The following is an 18,886-nucleotide window of genomic DNA, read 5'->3' as shown; positions in this document are numbered from 1 at the left end:
TCTTAACCATACATATTCTAGTACATAGTATTTGTTAGTGACATGGTAACATGTGGCCATGATAAGCGATTTGACATTATCCAAAATCTATCTGTGCTATTGCCAATTTATTTACTTTATTTCCTGTTTTTCCAAAGTGTACCTTGCTTTTGGAGCTAGTGTCGTACACGGAGGGAGGGGGGCTGCTGCATCCCATTTTGGGGCTCACCCCGGTCTCACTCCGATGATCTGAATCGTTCACTTTGTAGAGCTCGTCGAGTAAAACAACTATGCAAAAAATCAGCTTAATTGGATATCATTAAGTACCTCATCGGAACCTTTTTATCTTAAAAAGAATGGATCCGAAACACTGTATCAAATCCATTGTAACCCATGGACTGAGAGTTATATGGGCTCCGATCAGGTATTTAATGATATCCAATTAAGCTGATTTTTTGCATAGTTGTTCTACTCGACGAGCTCTACAAAGTGAACGATTCAGATCATCGGAGCGAGACCGGGGTGAGCCCCAAAATTGGGACAGCAGCCCCCGCGTCCATCGTACACTAGTACTCTGTACGTAGATTTCTTCAAACTTTACATGATTAGGTATTGACATGCTTTTGTATGATATGTTTTGAATATGGCAGTGTCTATAACAAATCTTGCTCAAGAAAATATCAGAATCTTCAATTTTACTTGTCCAGACTACATGATTACCTCTTCAAAAAAAAAAAATTATCCTGCTGTACGTTTGTGTGTCAGCTGTCTTTTATTTATTTACTAGGGTACAACGCGTTTTGAACACAACTTAAATGAATTACAAAACTATTGATCACCCTCACAAATGATATTGATTTATGCGGGAAGATTTTTTTCTAGGAAACATGTAAAGGTATGAAAATTAGGTTTAAATATTAGGCAGAAAGTATTTAAAACTCTTTCGAAAACTTGTTGATTGGTATTAAGCAGTAAAAAGAAACCTGATGCTTGGGTAGTAAAGTTTCAGCCCTAAAATTTATGTGTATAGATTTTAATGGTTAAGATTTATAGATGGACTAGTGCATGTACGTGCCTTCATACGCTTTCTAAACACAATCTAAATGAAATATCAAACACCGGTTGTTTTTTGGATAAAAAAAAACACTTTTTCAATTTTTTTTGAATACAACGGTTGTTTTTAACTCCATCTCATATGGGGTGAATTCTGTGTATATGTATGTCTCATCTCATATGAGAGGACGTTACAAATAACAGTTAAATGAAAACCTTTGATCTGGTTTCTCTCTTTGTAACATTCAAAATTTAAAAATAGCACAGAGAATGTGGAAGGTTGGTCTTCTTCTTTTCTTTTTTTTCTTTTTTTTTTTTTGGGGGGGGGGGGGGGGGGGGGGGGGGGAGAGAGAGAGAGAGAGAGAGGAAATCACAGACAACTACAATGTAAATAAATTTGAAATTAAAACAAAATTGCAAAATCAAACATTGACCCAAAGTTAAACAATCCCGTGATAGATTGGACAATGGTGGGAGCTTTGCAATCGAAATAGCCATTTAAATTGAGAAAAAAAATGGAGTCAAGCTGGTTTCAAATCAGCTGCGATTGCAGTGTGTATAGAGAGAGAGGAGGAGTCATTGATCTACCCTTGAATTTGTGACCAAAACTGATTTAGAATGAGTATTCATTCTCGAAGAAAATCAAAGGGAGTGGAGAGCAAAAAGGGAAAGTAGAAGAGGAGAGAGAGAGAGAGAGAGAGAGAGAGAGAGAGAGAGATCGATCTCAATTTTGAACGTTAGATCTGATTAGTGGCAATTGTGCAATTATCACTCTTTGAGAGAAAGAGAGTGAGAGCCGTAGGATTCATGTGGCAAATTAATGATTAGGATTTATGTAGGACATAAGATTCAAAAATCGTTCTCTCTTATTATGTAGATATATGTAGGATTCAAATAATAAGAGTGTAAATTCCATCCACCTTAGGTGGTTTTCCACCACCATCAATTATGGGCCTCACCGTGCGTATATTATAGTAATCTGAATCGTTCATCTTATAGGGCTTGCAATGTAATACATCTTCTCAAAAAAATCAGATTTATCGGACATGGATAGGTATATAAAAAATTGAAGTTTGGTTTAAAAAAATTGACGCTAAATAAGTTTAAGTTAAACTTTCTATAGCCGTCTATTTTATAAACTAAGATTTACGAAGTAATTTTTAATATACCTATCGATAACTGATAAATATGTTTTTTGTGTGAATGTACTGCTATGCGGGTCTTACAAGATGAATGATTCAGATTACTGAAAAAAATACACGACGGGGCCCACAATGTGTGGTGGAAAGAATTTTTTCTCTTCAAATAATGATACAAGTAAATTTATCTGGGAAACAATTTGCATGGATAGATATAAGTACATAGATTTGGACACAATTCTCTCACAAGTCATTGGCGTTGGTTGGCTCTTTCTCTAGGCCTCCTAATGATATGTTTGAACAGTTTTGCTTATCTCAGCTCATTGAGCATCCGCAATGGTAATAATCAAAATCAATAATCAAAATGTGTCACGTCAGCATTTGATTATCCATTTAGTTCATAATCAAACTTAATAACCTCTACCTCCACATTGGTTATTTTTGCATCTCTAACCAAAAAACCCCCCACAATACAAAATGCACATTTGTCCAATCACAAACGAATTTCAATTACGCACCCGACCACACCAAATTATTCGTCTCGATGAAACGATTTCAATGTGGGGTGTTTTTGAGTTTTTGAGTTTTGAGTTTGGTTATTAAGTTTGGTTATTGATAAAAGTTGTTAAGTTTGATTATAGAATGAGTGAAATTTGATTATTTACTAAAAAACTTGTAACTTTGCTTATTACAATGTGGGGGTGTTTTTTGAAACATTGTTGTTAAGTTTGATTATCCAAACTCATTTACTTATTACAATGTGGATGCTCTTAGGCAGTAAATAATCCTCCTTAATACCAAATAAATTATTAGAGTTTTTTTGGCTTTCTACATATATCAATGCATTTTCTTAGATATTTATACATATTTCACAGATATCAATTTACTTTTTGCACATTAGCAACTGGTCGCTAGGCCGAGGTTAGCATTTTTCATGTTAAATTACATGAAAAGTGAGCCTTTCAAAAAAAAAAAAAAAAACTTACACGAAAAGTGGTTTACCAAACAAAAAAATTTACATGAAAAGTAGGATGTGAAGGTTGAATGGATATTATTTGGGCCAAAACGATGCACCTTGTTAGCCTTGCATTGCATGCCCCCAAAGTCGAAAATGGCTTCTTTTTTTTCCCAAGGGGTGCCTTTGAAGTTTGGGCAAGGTTTTGTTCTCTTTTAGAAATGAAAATGATAGTACTTTGGAGTACTTGTTCTCTCTCTCTCTCTCTCTCTCTCTCTCTCTCTCTCTCTCCATGGACATGGTCATGGCCGGTTGCAGTAGCTTCTGATTGTATGGCGTGAATCTTGTGATTTCGACTCTTTTTAGTAGTAGTATTGTAGTAACAAGGAAATTAAATCTTAAACAACGTGACTTGGTCTTTTCTTTTTCTTTTTTAGTAATAATGAAAAATAAATCTTAAACAACTCATGACTCTTCCCTCTGCTTGTATATGGTTATTGGTGTTGGCCTAATGGCCTCATATATTACTAATTGGACCAAGTGTTCCCGTAGCGAAAAAGTATTAAGAGAATTTTATTGTAAATGATTCGAGTCGAGCCGAATACTTAATTTTAACAAGGTCTATAATGGTTTATTGCTTGAATCCCAATCTAGTTGTTTATAGGCGCAGCTCGAGTAACTTCATTTTTTAGATAATCTCAGAGCACATAGAAATCTAGAGCACTTAGTTTACAAGGAGTAGTAACATATTGCTTCAATATAGACTTACATTTGGAACACGTGGCCCGTTTTTTAATTTCTTTTCCCCAAAACTTAAATCCCACTTCTTTTCAGCAGGATTGAAATGTTAATTTTTTTTGATTCGGCAAAAGAATTGAAATGTAAATTGAAATTTTTTTCGATCGGCAAGAAAAATCCCTCTCCCCTCTCTCTCATCTCGATGTACCCTTTGTCAGTATTGAAATGTAAATTGTATAGTTTACAACTCACATGATCTAATCGTATTGGTCTTGTAGAAAAAGAAACGGTACATTTTTTAACGAGAAAATGATATTGGGTACCGACGGTTTGCATAGGAAAACCGTACCGATCGCCGTGCCGGACCTTCTCCTGCCTTCGGACAGCTGATATACACGAAAAATAGGGTATTTAGATCAATCACCTTACACATATCGGATACCGTTGATTTTAGCGCAGGCCCTCTCGGTTTTTTTTTTTAATAGAATTTTTGAACAGCTCGGATCGACCGTCCGGTGGCCAGAGATGACCCGGCACAGCTGTCGGTATGGTTTCTCTACGGAAACCGTCGGTAGCAATACTCATTTTTTAATCACCCTTACCTTTTATGTTATTATATAATATAAAAAAAGGAAGTACAACTTGGTTATTTGTTTTTTGGCATATTTTAACCTGCAGAGGCATGAAAAATGCTTCATGAACCATGTCATCGAGGTGGGGCTCACAACATCTCGCTTTCATAAATTTTTTTTATTTTTCTATTGCAAAGTGACGAATAAAAATAAAACAAAAAGGTTAGTGTCGGATTAAATGGGATTCTGATCCCCTCGGTCCTTAATTTAGACTAGGATCGCGACATCGCGTATTGCTACAGTCAATGGTTGGTAAGCGTTCCTAAGCAAATTCAAATCATCAATTATATCCATGCATGGACTAAGTTGAAATTGTTTCATTCGGTCCCAAACTTAGATCGAAAAGAATTCGGACCCATTTAAAATATGTATAGTATGAAAATGGAGTGCGCGCATGAAGAAAGGTAGGGGATATGACTTTCCTACGAGTGGAGGTGAAACCATCCACGTCGCCTAACTTAGTTTCGTCACAAACCTCGTACAGAGCCTTGCCGACAATGAATTAATCCTGTAAAATGCTCGTGACAAAATTATTTCCAATGTCTTTTAATTAATTTTTTACAGTACTTATTTATTTTGACAGGTAAAATTTAAAAACAAAGCGATTACGATTAAACATAAAAAAAAAAATAAGGAAGATGGTATAAGTTTGAAAAAGTTGTGTGCTTTTTTTTTTTTAATGATTTTTTCAACTTTGATCAATGTTAGTAATATATTTATTTCGATTATTCTTGTATAGACGAATGATTAATCTCTCATTTTAATGGAAAGCTAAAAAAAAATCACTAAATACCAATCACACTAGGTGTCTTAGAATAATTTATTTAGCCTATTAATTCAAGTTGATTATACCGAAAAATTGCTTGACATGATAACTTTTTTTTTTTTGGTCATATTTTATAGTTAGTGGAGGTTAGTAGGAAGTTAGTCAACAAGGGGCTCAAAGGCTATCTATATCCCTAAATTCCAAACCCCAGTCCTTGTGGGACTCGAACTTCGTCTCCATGGAGGGAGAGACATGAGCAAACCATCTCACCAAGCATGGTTTCTTGACATGATAATGGTTGAAAGCACCTTTTTATTGGGTTTTGAGGGAAGTTTTTGAGAGTAGTGCTTGGAGAGACAGAAAAAAATTAATTAAAAATTATGCACAAGAATTTTGAAACCCAAAACGAACAAGCCTACATGCGCTAATCAAATCTATTCGGTGTATGGGCCGCTCATATCATATGAAATACAATCGCTGTCGTTACACATTTGAGTATTTGACTTCAACAAATTAACGATTTTTAAGAAAATCATACTTGTCGGCATGGATACGATATACTCCCACCGTTTCAAAATCTTTGGACTTTTTCGATATTAGTGACGTTCTTTAAACTTTTATATCTTCCGGAATCTCAAAAAATATGCAATACGGATTTTGTTTGAGAGTTTTCGATTAAATTTATAATATATAGTTTTCAAAATTATGAAAAATATCATAAATTGGGAGATATAAAAATTTAAAGAACAAGACCAAAGATTTTGGGACGGAGGGAGTATTTCGGAGTAGATCTACACATAGTGGTGACTCCAGAATTTTGAAAACGTGGGATAATTAATAAGTATAAATTCTTTTATCAATTACAAACAAAAAAATTAATAATATTGACAATTAATAACCTAGTTCAACAAAAAAACACATCAAAAGCTCAATCAACATTTCAACCAAAAAATAAAAGATAACAAAAAGTATGTACTATTAATCTTTTTTTCAGTTTCAAAAAAAAATTAATTCAAAAACTTCTACAATTGCATTTGACGGAGTTTTGCCAAGTGATGTTCCAACACCTTTCAATACCACACATTTTTATTGGATTCATACACTTAGCGGTAGACTCCACAAAAATATATGTTAGTATTTAGTTTAATAAATTTTAGGTTAACCCATGGCTGATTAGATTTCTAGTTTCGCTATCGGCCGGGTCCACTTATTTATTTTTCATGTGGCAGCCTTACACGGATGTACGTTGAAAAAGGGTGTAGACACATGTGGCGGTGCCCAAATATCAGTAATTTTCCATGAAAAAAGATATGCAAGCCGTCGGAAGGGTTTTGGGTTTGATGGAGGAGTGGTACGGTTCACGATACTCGGCGCATGAACGGAAATCTTAATCGCGATAAAAATTTGCAGGAAATCATGAAAGAAAAATTTTGTTTGGATTCATTTTGAATTTCAGGAAAATCTAGAAAAAATTTCATAAATTTTTTAATATTATTTTATAAAGCTCTATAGAAAATCAATTCCAATAGACATCAATAAATGATATTACTTTTAAATTCGTAGAAACGAATTTCAAAATGGACCTAAACGAAATTTTCCTTCCTCGGTTGTCTTCAAAACTTCCTTTGCGTATGCTAGCTTCCTTGGCCGTGTGTGAAAAAGAGAGCGCTTTCGGTAGCCAAGCCTAGATTTGGAAAGAAGATAGTAGTAGTACGTGGCAAGTCGGGATTGGTGGGACGACAGTGGCGAAGATAGTGTCGGTGATACGGTTGTGACGACCGGCTACAGCCGGTTGCGGAGAGATCGGTAGCTTCTTAAAGTTGCGCAACCCAAATTTGATGAAAGCCTATTTCAAGAGCGCTACGCATATAACACTTGTGTAAAACATAATATACAATCAATTTCTATTTTCGTTCGCAAAGTAGTAGAAAAATTTGATGAAAGCCTATTTTGGTGTGCAAAAATGCTACGTACACAACCGTTGTGTTGTTTGCGCGCCTAATTCTGACCGTCCAGATGTATTTGGATGATCTAGATTTTAAAAAAAACTCTTCCAGGAAAAAGTTTAATTTTTCCAGAAAAGAGTTTGAGCGAATCCTGGCTATTATTTCAGCAATGGACTAATAGAGATTGATTACGAATTGTGTTTTATACAACCATTGTGTATGCAGCACTCTTGTTTGAGCAAAAAAAAATTGATGAAAGCAGATTAATTTGATTTGATGTAAGGTTAGGAGTTAGGACCATACCGTAAAAGGAGTGTCTAACGAAAAGCGCGTCCTCTCTCTCTCTCTCTCTCTCTCTCTAAACGAAAATTTTTTACAAGAAGACCTGCATTGGATCATATCATGAAAGATAGAGAAATTTCTGTTTCTTTTGAAATGGAATCAAGTTGTTCGAGTTCATATTTGGCTCATTAAAATTTTGCCGAGATCAGTTTTATTAAGTAATTAAAACAAGTTTGATCATTTTTTTTTTTTAAATTTTCTTAAGCTTAAATAAGTACTACTCGACTATGTCCAACTTGTAATATTTGAAAGATGCCTTGTTGGGATGGTGATTTGAAAATTTTTTGGTCTGATTTTTGGAGTAATGAGTGGAAAGAGAAATTAGAGTAATAATTGAAAATATGGTAATGAGTTGAGAGAGATAGAGAGAAATGAGAATAACGATGAAAATAGGGATAATGAATAGGGATAACGAGTGAAGCAAAAAATGAGAGTAATGATTGAAAGAAGAGGTAATGAGTGTTTTTGGGGTTAATTTTTTTTTCCCCAAAACTCCATCCAAACAAGGAATTAAGGTACTCCTGATTGACTCAATTTAAAACTCGTTTAAAATCAACTCGCATGATAAACAAGTCAATCTTAAATTTATTGTTAAAGCTCGTTAAGTTTTCAAATCCAACTTGAACAATTCCGTGATTTGATTTGCGCTCGGATTATTTACAATCCATTGCTAATTTACGCGCAATATTAAAGGATCTATTACTTTTTTTTATGGAGTTATGCATGATTTCAATTAGTTGAAGACGCTATTGGAATCATCATTTTCTTTTTAATATTGAAAAGAACTTCCTCTACCCTACTCCAAAACTATTTCCTACGTTATTCCATTCTAATCCATCAAAATAGAAGTTTGAATGAATTTTCGAGCTCTCCTTAAATGTCAAAGAGGGGCGCAGCGTGGACGCGTGAATTCAAGTCATTTGAAAATGGCTAGGCTAGACTGTTATCAATTGCGAACAGAAAAAAAAAAATTTCATGGAACATCATATGGTAAACATGAATTATTTCAAATTGGTTTTCATTTGAAATGAGTAGGAAGGATTAGATGGACACACTCCTTTTAATAGCTCACCTTGATTTGAATTGAGAACCATCAAAGAAGGAGTGCAGTCCTCAAATCATACCTAAAGTTCTAAGAAAGAAAAATAGATGCAAGCAAATTGAGTACTTCTATATATATGATTGCTGAAAATTTTCATATCTGAAAAGGTCTTGAAGCAAGGCTTGAATTATTATTCCAAATATTGCAAGAAACATATAGGCAAAGTAAAGAATTATAATTAGGTTCCGTTCTCGAACGCCAAATAAGTACTTATTTTTTAATAAGAAAATTTCAAGCTCAAAAATGATAGGTTTATTTAAATCTAAAAATATGCAATACGGATCTTGTTTGAAAGATCCTTAATACGGTGTAAAAAAAATTGAAAATTTATTTTTCATTTGAGTTTGAAAATGTAAAATAAGTACTTATTTTTTAAGAAGGTGTTCTGGAACGGCTCGGCCCCGTTCCGCTTTCTCCCAAAACCTTATTTTTCAAAAAGAAGGTAATTTCAAACTCAAATATAACAAAAATGAAAAATGATTTTTCAATTTTTTTTTGCACCGTATTAAAAATTTCAATGAGATCTATCAAACAAGATCTATATTGATAGAAAAATTATCTACGTAAACACATGATTTTTTATCTTGAAATTACCTTCTTTTTCTTAAACTTCCTTTTTTGATCTTGAAATTACCAAACACTAACTTAAACAGTCGTCTTTTTTTTTAAATCAAGAGTCACGAAAAAACGATTAGCACATAATTTATCTCAGTATGAAAGATTCTTAATCAGCTGTACTTGTTATTCAATGGACTTTTGTGTCTGCAAATTAATATCATTGAAAGAGACGCGCGCCAACCCGAGACCTCCAGACACGCTTCTACCACACGCGGATTTACAAAATCACATGGTAAAAACATAGGACGAATCGACACTCGACAAACGACTTTTTTATACTAGATAATCTACGGAAACAGAATCAGCGCGATATATAAACTTTTGTGGAAAGTCGGTACGTTTAAACTATGCTTAATGGGTCTTAATCGCCCTCTCTTTTTATTTTTTCTTAATCTTATCCAAGGTCGGCTTTCTTACCGCAATTTTTGGGAAAACACTTGGAATCTACCAATAGCCAAAAAAAGGTGAAAGCAACATTGTCCAAGGAATTCTGATCAAAAAAAAAAACATTGTCCAAGGAATTGGTCTGGCCACTTTTAAAGGTAGATTGTTGAAATGGTCTAGAATTTGATGATTTCTAGGAAAAGGAGTGGGGGGAAACCTTATTAATCACATCAGATTTTTTTATGGTCAAGAAAACGAACAAAGTCAAAAGTTGGGACGGGATTATGATTACGTTAGGAATGGGACAATCCCGTCACTCCCACCGTTCTCATTCTTTTGTCTCTCGTTTTATTGTAACCGGATAAATAATTGATTATAATTTTTAATTGATAGTACTGTTTATATGTAATAATTGATTTTGAGCTCTTTTAAACGATGTTTTCAAAATCACGTAAAAGGTTATAAATTGCAAAATATAATCAATTAAAAAGTGACACGAACTTCCAAAATGAACTAAAGAATTGGGAAGGAAGGAGTATTAGAGTAACCTGGGGGTTTCTCGTCCTAGGAACAAAGTAGCTTTTAAAATTTGATTAAGGGAATGGGCGGCACACTTTAAAATTTTGATCTGAACCGTTTTTGTGTGACTAGAATTTATTATGTTAATGTGAAGAGAATAAATTCTTTACACTATCGGTATAAGTAAAAGTCTATTTTTTTTAACACCATCATTGTGGTGTGCTAGCTATTGATTTCAAGCGTTCATCTTGTAGGATCCACGGTGTAGTACATCTATGCGAAAAATTAGTTTCTTCGGATATTAATAGATATATTAATTTTTAATTTTTGTTCTATAAAATGGACGGTCATGCATGGATAGTTTTTTTTTTTTTAATCCGCTGCATGGATTCTTTAACTTTAAAATTATTAATAACGGGGAAACTTAAGCGGAAATAAAAGAGTAGGGCGAGGGAAAAAGGGGAAGCCACTAAATGGAATTAAACTATCCATGTTATGAACCAATATTCAAATTTTGAAATAACTATCGATGCTCAAATAAATTGATTTTTGCCTAAAATAAGTAATTCTGCGAACCCTACAAGATGAATGGTTCATATTACAACAATACAAGCACGGTGAGATCCACAATGCGCAGCGATGAAATAGTGGGCTTTTACGCCGGCGGTATAAAGAATTTTTTCTCCAACGCGAGACTATGTTTTATACCTAAAAAGAAGCTAGCGGTGGGACAACTTATCTACTAATATCCAGTCTAAATTTTTTTTTCTTCAAATGCCGGGTTATCTCAGGATTATTTTTATTCCAAAAATAAAATTGTTTTTGCTTGGCATTATCAAATATCCGAAATTAATTACTGTTCTTATACAATCAATATTGATGACGTTGGATTGGATTCATAGGGCTCGTGCGTATGACATTTTGAAATCTATTGGAACTTTATACTATATATCTAGATATATACAAATTAGACGACGTATGCATTTGGAACGGTCCGTATGTGTTACGTCTCGCATGCATGCATCTTGTAAGGGACACCTTCGTTTTCTTTTTCTTTTTTTAAAGGGTGCTGGTTCATCAAACAATTTTAAATACATCTAAGACTGAATATGTATCAGAATGATCTGTATGTTCGTCATTGATAGATCGACAATGGCGATCGAGAGATACGACGCTATAAGTATAAAATTAGATTTGTTCCTATTATATGTGTATCACATTTTATATTTGTTTAAAATCTATAGGTACGACTATATACTATACTAGGTATATATATAGCCAAAAGCAAACGTAGCCAATGATATATACTATACTAGGTATACATCTAGGACTTGTGCTTAAGCTATTTAAGGATTGGTTTGACTACGTGGAAATAAAGAATTACTAGAAAAAGATAGAAAGGAAAAAAAAAAAAATTGGTGTATGCGTTAACAATTGGCGTATGCATATGACACTGGTGAGATTTGTTAGGAACGTGTATGAAAGATTGTGTCGCACATCAACTAAATATAAAAGAAAAGTGATTTTGACACTTCACATTTAACCATTGGCATTCTTGTTTTTTTTTTTTTTTTTGTCTTTATTCGTGTTCATCCACTTTTAAAGGGTATCGGTGTCTTTATCCTCCTCTTATTATATCCCCTTCTCCCCTCAAAACATATCCTGTTGTCAAACGAGCCGTTAGTTTATGTTTATAAATGGATGTTTAACAAATACTCCTAGAATATATTCTACATCCTAACCTGATCATTGGCAGATCGAATGCGTCCAATTTAAAGAAAGTTCACTGAATTATAAATACATTTGTTTTGGCTTAATTATTTAGGTATTCAGTGCACCTCTCAAATGTGATGTATACATTGTCAATTTTACATTTCTCTCGTGGAGACACATTCGATGTATTAATAAAGCTAGAACGTAAAATAATTTATTCTTTTACCATTTATTTATCTTTCGACTCCGTTCAGTTGTCGAGAATGTTCTGTGAGAAATTGGTTCTTAGAAAAAGTGAAGTGAGGTTAAGTAAATAAAAATGAAATTTATATTCCCGTGCGTGTTCTGTTGACAAAATTTTTTACAGGAAAACAAGAATTCTTTCATTTTGGCAATACCTATTTTGCAGGAAAGTGTTTCTCTGTGGGAAAGTAGTTGAAGTTGTAGGTCCTACAACTTTCCTGATAACTGAACACACAGAAAATTACAAGAAAGTTGATTTTTCCGTCTTTTCTCGTCATTTCCGTACAACTGAACGGAGCCTGAAGAATTTCGTCTCTTAAACATGACATTGGCTCTTTTATTAAGAAGAAATTATGAAGGTTGATGTTCATTTTGAGCTCGTGTCATGTACAAACTCAGCACGCTTGAGTACATCTTAAGCAATGTCGTGTCAGTCACACATGTAACTGTATCGTGTCTCAATTTTGCTCCCTCTCTCTCTCTCCCTCAAAAACCCTAACCGACTTCTCCCTTCTTTCCCTCTCACGCCCTAGGGTTTCCATCACCCTAATGCGGTCGCAGGAGGGAAGGGCTTTACCCTTGATAAGTGTTTTTCTTCCTCCACTGTGATGATTTTTTTGTTGTCAATAATCTCTTCTTGCCAGTGATGGTTTTTCTCTCTCGATCTCAGATCTGAGAGTTTCTCCTTCTTTTTTTTCTTCTTTTTTTTCTTTTTCCCCTTTCTCTTGGCTTCTCATTTATCATCGAGATGCCGTATCAAGTTATGTAGTGATGGTCCTTTGATGAAGCAAGGCAGAGGCAGTGGTGGTTCGATCAGATCGGTTGGATTTACTTACCATCAGTGAGTGGTCTTGTCCTACAGAAATGAGAGTTATCATCGAAGATATTCGCTATGAGGTTGATCGGTTAGGAGTCATGATTTTCTTTTTATTCATAGATTGGCGAATTCAGTTGCATACACTTTGATAACTTCGCATTTGTAAGGTTCTGGTATTCGTACTTGGTAAGTAAGACTCCATTATTGGTTATCGGATTATCTGTAGAACAGTAATTGCCTTGTTTGATGTACTGCTATGCGTTATTTGTTGTCAATGAAAGTTTCTTACCATGTTTAGAAAAACAAAAATGTATCATGTCTTGTTAGCCAAACCCACATTATATCACGTGAGGAATAGCGTCTAGGCAATATTCTGTAGTCTACGCATTGGGCCAAACTTGTCATTCCACTTGCCTAACAAATACGGAGTATGGTTAATAATATGGTTTGCAAGAGAAGCTAGAGATGTGCCAGAAAGGGAAACCATCAATGGAGTATTAATGAACTCAAACCCACCAAATAAAAGTGGAACATTATTTTGCTGTGAAACAACTTCCATTCCTACGCTTCGTTTAGGTTAGGTTTTATCTGGGGTTAGGGTATCCACAATGCTATAATTAAAAATTGATAACCAAAAGTTGTCACATCAGCTTCTGATTATTCATTTAAGAGATTGCTAAGGTTAGCAATATAAATACCTACAATGATATGATCAAAATTGGATAATCAAAACTTGTTACATTATCTTTTCAAACTACAAAGAACTAAAAACCGTGAACAGGAGGAAATAGTTTTTCTAAAAATAGTTTTGAAACTATTAAAAACTACTGTAGTATTTACTAGAAATAGAAAATAGTTTTTGAAACTTTTTTGGAAAAAAAACTATTTTTAAAAAACTGTTTTCCAAAATTCGAAAATATTGTTCGAAAAGAAAGAGAGAGGGAAAGGGAAGAGAGATAGAACATTTTTGTATAATGATTAGTGTATTTGATTGAGAATATATAAGGTCGATTATACTTGGATATTGTCAAAAAATTGCTAGTTTTGGTTATTCAAAGCCCAAAATTTGATTATTTTTAAGAAGGTTGGTAAATTTGATTATACCATTGTGAGCCATATTTTGCATCAACATTGTTAACTTTAAAAACTTTTTACTTTTGATTATTTTGATTATAGCATTGTGGATACTCTAAGGTTTGGTTGGTTTTAAGTATTTTAGGTCTGGTTTTTTCCTCTGGTCCTGTTATTTGGTTGCCGTCTTGACTTCCTCGCCTTTTGGGTTCTTAGGTGGCGCTTATTAATGTGCTATTGGTCCATTTAATCTTGGTTTTCCTCTTCCAAAGATCAATAAATTTCTTTTGCCGAGAAAAAAAAAGAAGTCCAATAGTTGCCCTAATTCTATGGTGTTACTCAATGTTGACCTTAAGATGGGATCATATGTGTAGGCTCCTCCTGCCCCTATTGAGAGGGAGATGAGGATGTGTATATAGTCATGATTGCATGTGACTTCAAATTTGCCCAACCCTTTAGCTCCGAGGACCACAATACTGGAGTACTAAATTCAATAGCATGACTCTGAAGTTTCAAAATTATCATAATGGTCCAGAAACAAAATGGTCCCTACACATTAAAATTTGATTAAGACAATTGCCTAGCTGAACTGATTGTTTTAGTTACCTCTTCTTTCCTTATCATCCCCAAAACAGTTTTACTTTTAAATCTGCAAGGGTTGTATCCCAAAATTGCATGGGTTGATTAAGACAATTTTCCATCCGAAAATTGAAACCCCCTACATTTTCCTTTGGACACCTCCCAAGCCCTAGATATGGAATTGAGGATAGCTAGCTCACCACAAAATTCAATTTAATTATCTGGATTGCGCAATTTATTAACCTCATGTGCATATAGATCATTCATGCAATAAACTAACCTAATAAATTTCCAGCCTACTCCATTTTTAACCTAGAAAGACACAAAATATATTTCGTCTATAACTTAGGGGAGTTATTTTGGGACTCCCCTTTTCTCTAACGGCACTCTCATTTGTGTCTCTATTAGGTGATTTGTTTTGTAAGAGAAAGAGAGTACTATTAGAGAAAAGGGGAGTGCCAAAATCACCTCCCATAACTTATTGCAAAAAATATAATTGTCTCTCTCCTACGGTAAACCTTTTTTCACATCTATTCTACTTTTGACCTCTCCCCTCCATTTCTTCTATAGCATCTTTTAGTTATAATTTAGTGAAAACAACTTACAAAGTACTCCAAGAAATAGTAACTTTCAGCTTAGTGAAAACGCGTGTGAGGTAATTATAACTTTTTATGTCTCCTTAAGAACATGGAAGTCCATAAAACAAACATTTCACAAAGTTTGGGACAAAAGAGTTAAATGGAAGTATGCTTTTTATACGACTTTGTAGGTGAATTCCAAGTTGAATAGCTGAATTTTAAGAACATACAGAAATGGAATTAGCGTGAACTGCTTTTCCATCATATCTTCTAAAACCAATTATAGCTTAATAAATCTCGATTTGAGAGTGATCGAAGGGAGCAACATTGTTAGTTGGGCAACCATGCACTATTGCTAAAGATAGGCCAAAAAGGAAGATTCGGCCTCCTAAAAGATATTCGGCTTATTCTGAGATGGTGGTCTATACTTTATCAATTACTGAGACAATTGAGTATGAGGAGCCTTCCAGCTATACGGAAGTTGTTTCGAGCGTTGAGTTTGCACAGTGATCTGTTGCTATGAATGAGGAAATTGAGTCTCTTTAGAAGAATCAGACATGGGAGGGTAGAATTGCTGAAAGAGAAGAGGATTGTTGAGTGTAAGTGGGTCTTTAAGCGCAAACTAGATATTCCAGGGGTAGAAGGCGCTCGGTTCAAAACTCGGCTAGTGGCGAAATGATACAGTCAAAAGGAGGGTGTTGACTACAATGAGATATTTTTATCAGTTGTAAAACGCAGTTCTATTAGTACTTTACTTGCTATTGTTGCATGTTATGATCTTAAGTTGAAGCAACTTGATGTCAAAACTGCATTTTTGCATAGAGAGCTTGAAGAATAGATTTATATGCGTTAACCTGAGGGATTTGTTATTTTTGGTAAGGAGGATCATGTTTGTTTACTTCGTAAATCTTTGTATGGCCTCAAACAATCTCCTAGGCAATGGTATAAACGGTTTGAAACTTTTATAATAAGTCAGTCATATTCTAGGAGTGAGTATGACAGTTATGTGTATTTTTGAAAACTTCTAGATGGTTTATTTGTTTATCTACTGTTGTATGTTAATGATATGTTTTTCGCTGCCAAGAGTATATCAGAAATCAAAAGGTTGAAACAACAGTTAGGCGGTAAATTTGAGATGAAAGATTTGAGTGCAGCAAAACGTATTTTGAGTATGGAGATTTGCAGAGATCGAGTTACTTGTAAATTATTTTTGAATCAGAAGTCTTATATTCTCAAAATACTTGAGCACTTTGCTATTCAAAACTCGAAGCCGATCAGTACCCCTTTGACAGCACACTTTCGGCTTTCAACTGAGTTGTCACCACAGTCGGAGGATGAGGAGAAGTATATGTCTCAGGTTCCATATTCGTGTGCAGCTAGGAGCTTGGATGCAGAGAGGGATTAAGGCCCAATGTACGGTTCACACATGAGAGGAAGATTTGTTAGAACATGTGTGAACGTTGAGTCACACATCGGATAAACAGAAAAAGAGTTAGACTTTAATATACAATTGGATATCTCACCACTTACAAGACTTAGCCTTTAAGTGGATATGAATCATTCAATGTATATTGGGCCCAAGTAATGTGGTGGATTTTTTACCGTTACTCCCACACAAATTGGGCCTTGAGCACCCAGTGGCGGGTCGATGCATCAAACAAACTCCAACATAACCAAATTCGCGTGCAATGGACACTCTGAGCCCACCAAAAAGCATTACATCTTAATACTCCCTCCGTCCGGACTTAGTAGTCCCTAGTTCAATTCTAACCGAATAAAAATGAGTTATATATTTAAATTAGTAATGAATTTTATATCTAATATGGATCTTGTTTGATAGATCTCAATTAATTTTATAAGACAATGTTTTCAAAATTACATAAAACATTTGTAACGATCCGGATTTTTGACCCAATTTTTTTTCTAAATATAATATTATTAGAATTATTTTTCTTAATACAATTTTTTTTAAATACAATTATGCATACAATATATACATGCATTCTTTGAAAATTTTCCTACACATACATGCGTACATGCACACTCCTTCTCCTCCCTCACCTCAAACTCTTTCCGTTTCTCCGTCTCCTACTCAGTCTTTACTTCCTCCCTAACCCTAAAACCAAGCCAAATTCGTCCATTCCAAATCCCATGAACCCAACCCTATTAAATTCACTCTTATTCTCTTCCACCAAAATTTTTTTATAAATACCCCACCCCATTGACCCACGAAATTTACACCACAATATTCCCCACGCCCCACCAGTCCAAAAGAGAGAGAGAAAAATCAGAGAAAACCAAGTTTCAATCCATGGAGTTTTAGAAAGAGAAAGAAAGAGAGAGAAAAGTGGGTTTCATAGCCACGACCAACCGAGACCCGAATTGATCATTCCAATCACTTCCCTCAACCCCAAGCATCATTCAATTCGAGCCCAAGATCCCCCGATCGCCAAAACCGAAGTTGTCTTCTTCCTCAAAATTCAAGATTCGTTTTTAAATCAATTCGATCCGATTAAAGATACTATAATCCTATCCAACCTCTTCTCTAAGTATATTAAGTGTTTATATGCTTAACCCTATGTCCCGAACGAAAAAAATATAGTTTACCGCGCGTTTTCTGCCGTATTCACCAATTTGATATTATTTTTGAGTCCGACACTTTATTTGTAATTATTTGCAAAGAAGATGACCTCTCTGATATTTATTTTACAATCCGTCTGATATTAATATTATAAAAAATTATTGATATGATATTATTTTCTTACAATGTAAGATCAACTTATAAAAACGTATTAATTATATCAGTTTAATTTATCTGGTAGATTTAGTTGTTTTTAAATGTTTCGAAATGACTTTTCGACCTTTGGAACATTGTTTTTGACCCCCGAACTATTTTTTTTAGACTTTTCACACCTGAAAGATCATAACTTGTTAAGATCATATTTTTTTATTTAATTATCTATTTATTGAATTATTTATTAGTTATCTAACAAGTTTACTAACGAAAAATCTTTGCGACCTTCCAAACAACGTTTTAACACCCAAACTAATTTTTCTTAGACTCCTTGCATTTCAAAGATGATATCTTGTTAAATTAATATATTTTTATATTTAATTTACCATTTATTGTTATTTCTATAGCGTTTCCAATCAAAAATTCCTTACGACCTTATAAACCTTATTATTAATGCCCGAGTAATTTTATTTAGACTCCCTACATTCAGAAGATGAGACTTTGTTAATCTCAACATATTTTAATTAGTAAATTATTTATTATCTATTTACTTCACTTTCGGCCACTTTATTTAACGTCTTTATTTAAAATAATCTCGCGACCCTCCGAACCCAACTTTTGATACTCAACTGGTTGCATAGGACCTCTCGGACTCTTAATCAGGTCACGTTAATTATTTTAATATTTTTATCTAATTAATGTATTTAATTATTTTTTAATTAATCTAATTACTTAGAAATAATTAATGAAAGCCTAGAAATTTTTTTTTTTTAAATTCTTTTAAAAAGATCTTACTCTTATTATCGTCTTGGCCATACGAGATTAAAGGCAATGGTCCATCCATAAAAAGTTGTATGATTTCATTATTTATTAATTGTTTAATTATTATTGATTAATTGCATATTGTGCCGATACTTGATTTAAATGCTAGATTGGACCCTAGAGACATGGGTGGTATTGCGAAATAGAATTCATCTA

This window comes from Rhododendron vialii, chromosome 1a (genome assembly GCF_030253575.1).
Source record: "Rhododendron vialii isolate Sample 1 chromosome 1a, ASM3025357v1".
Lineage (NCBI taxonomy): Eukaryota > Viridiplantae > Streptophyta > Magnoliopsida > Ericales > Ericaceae > Rhododendron > Rhododendron vialii.
The sequence above is the reverse complement of the archived record's forward strand: the minus strand, read 5'-3'. Positions refer to the sequence as shown.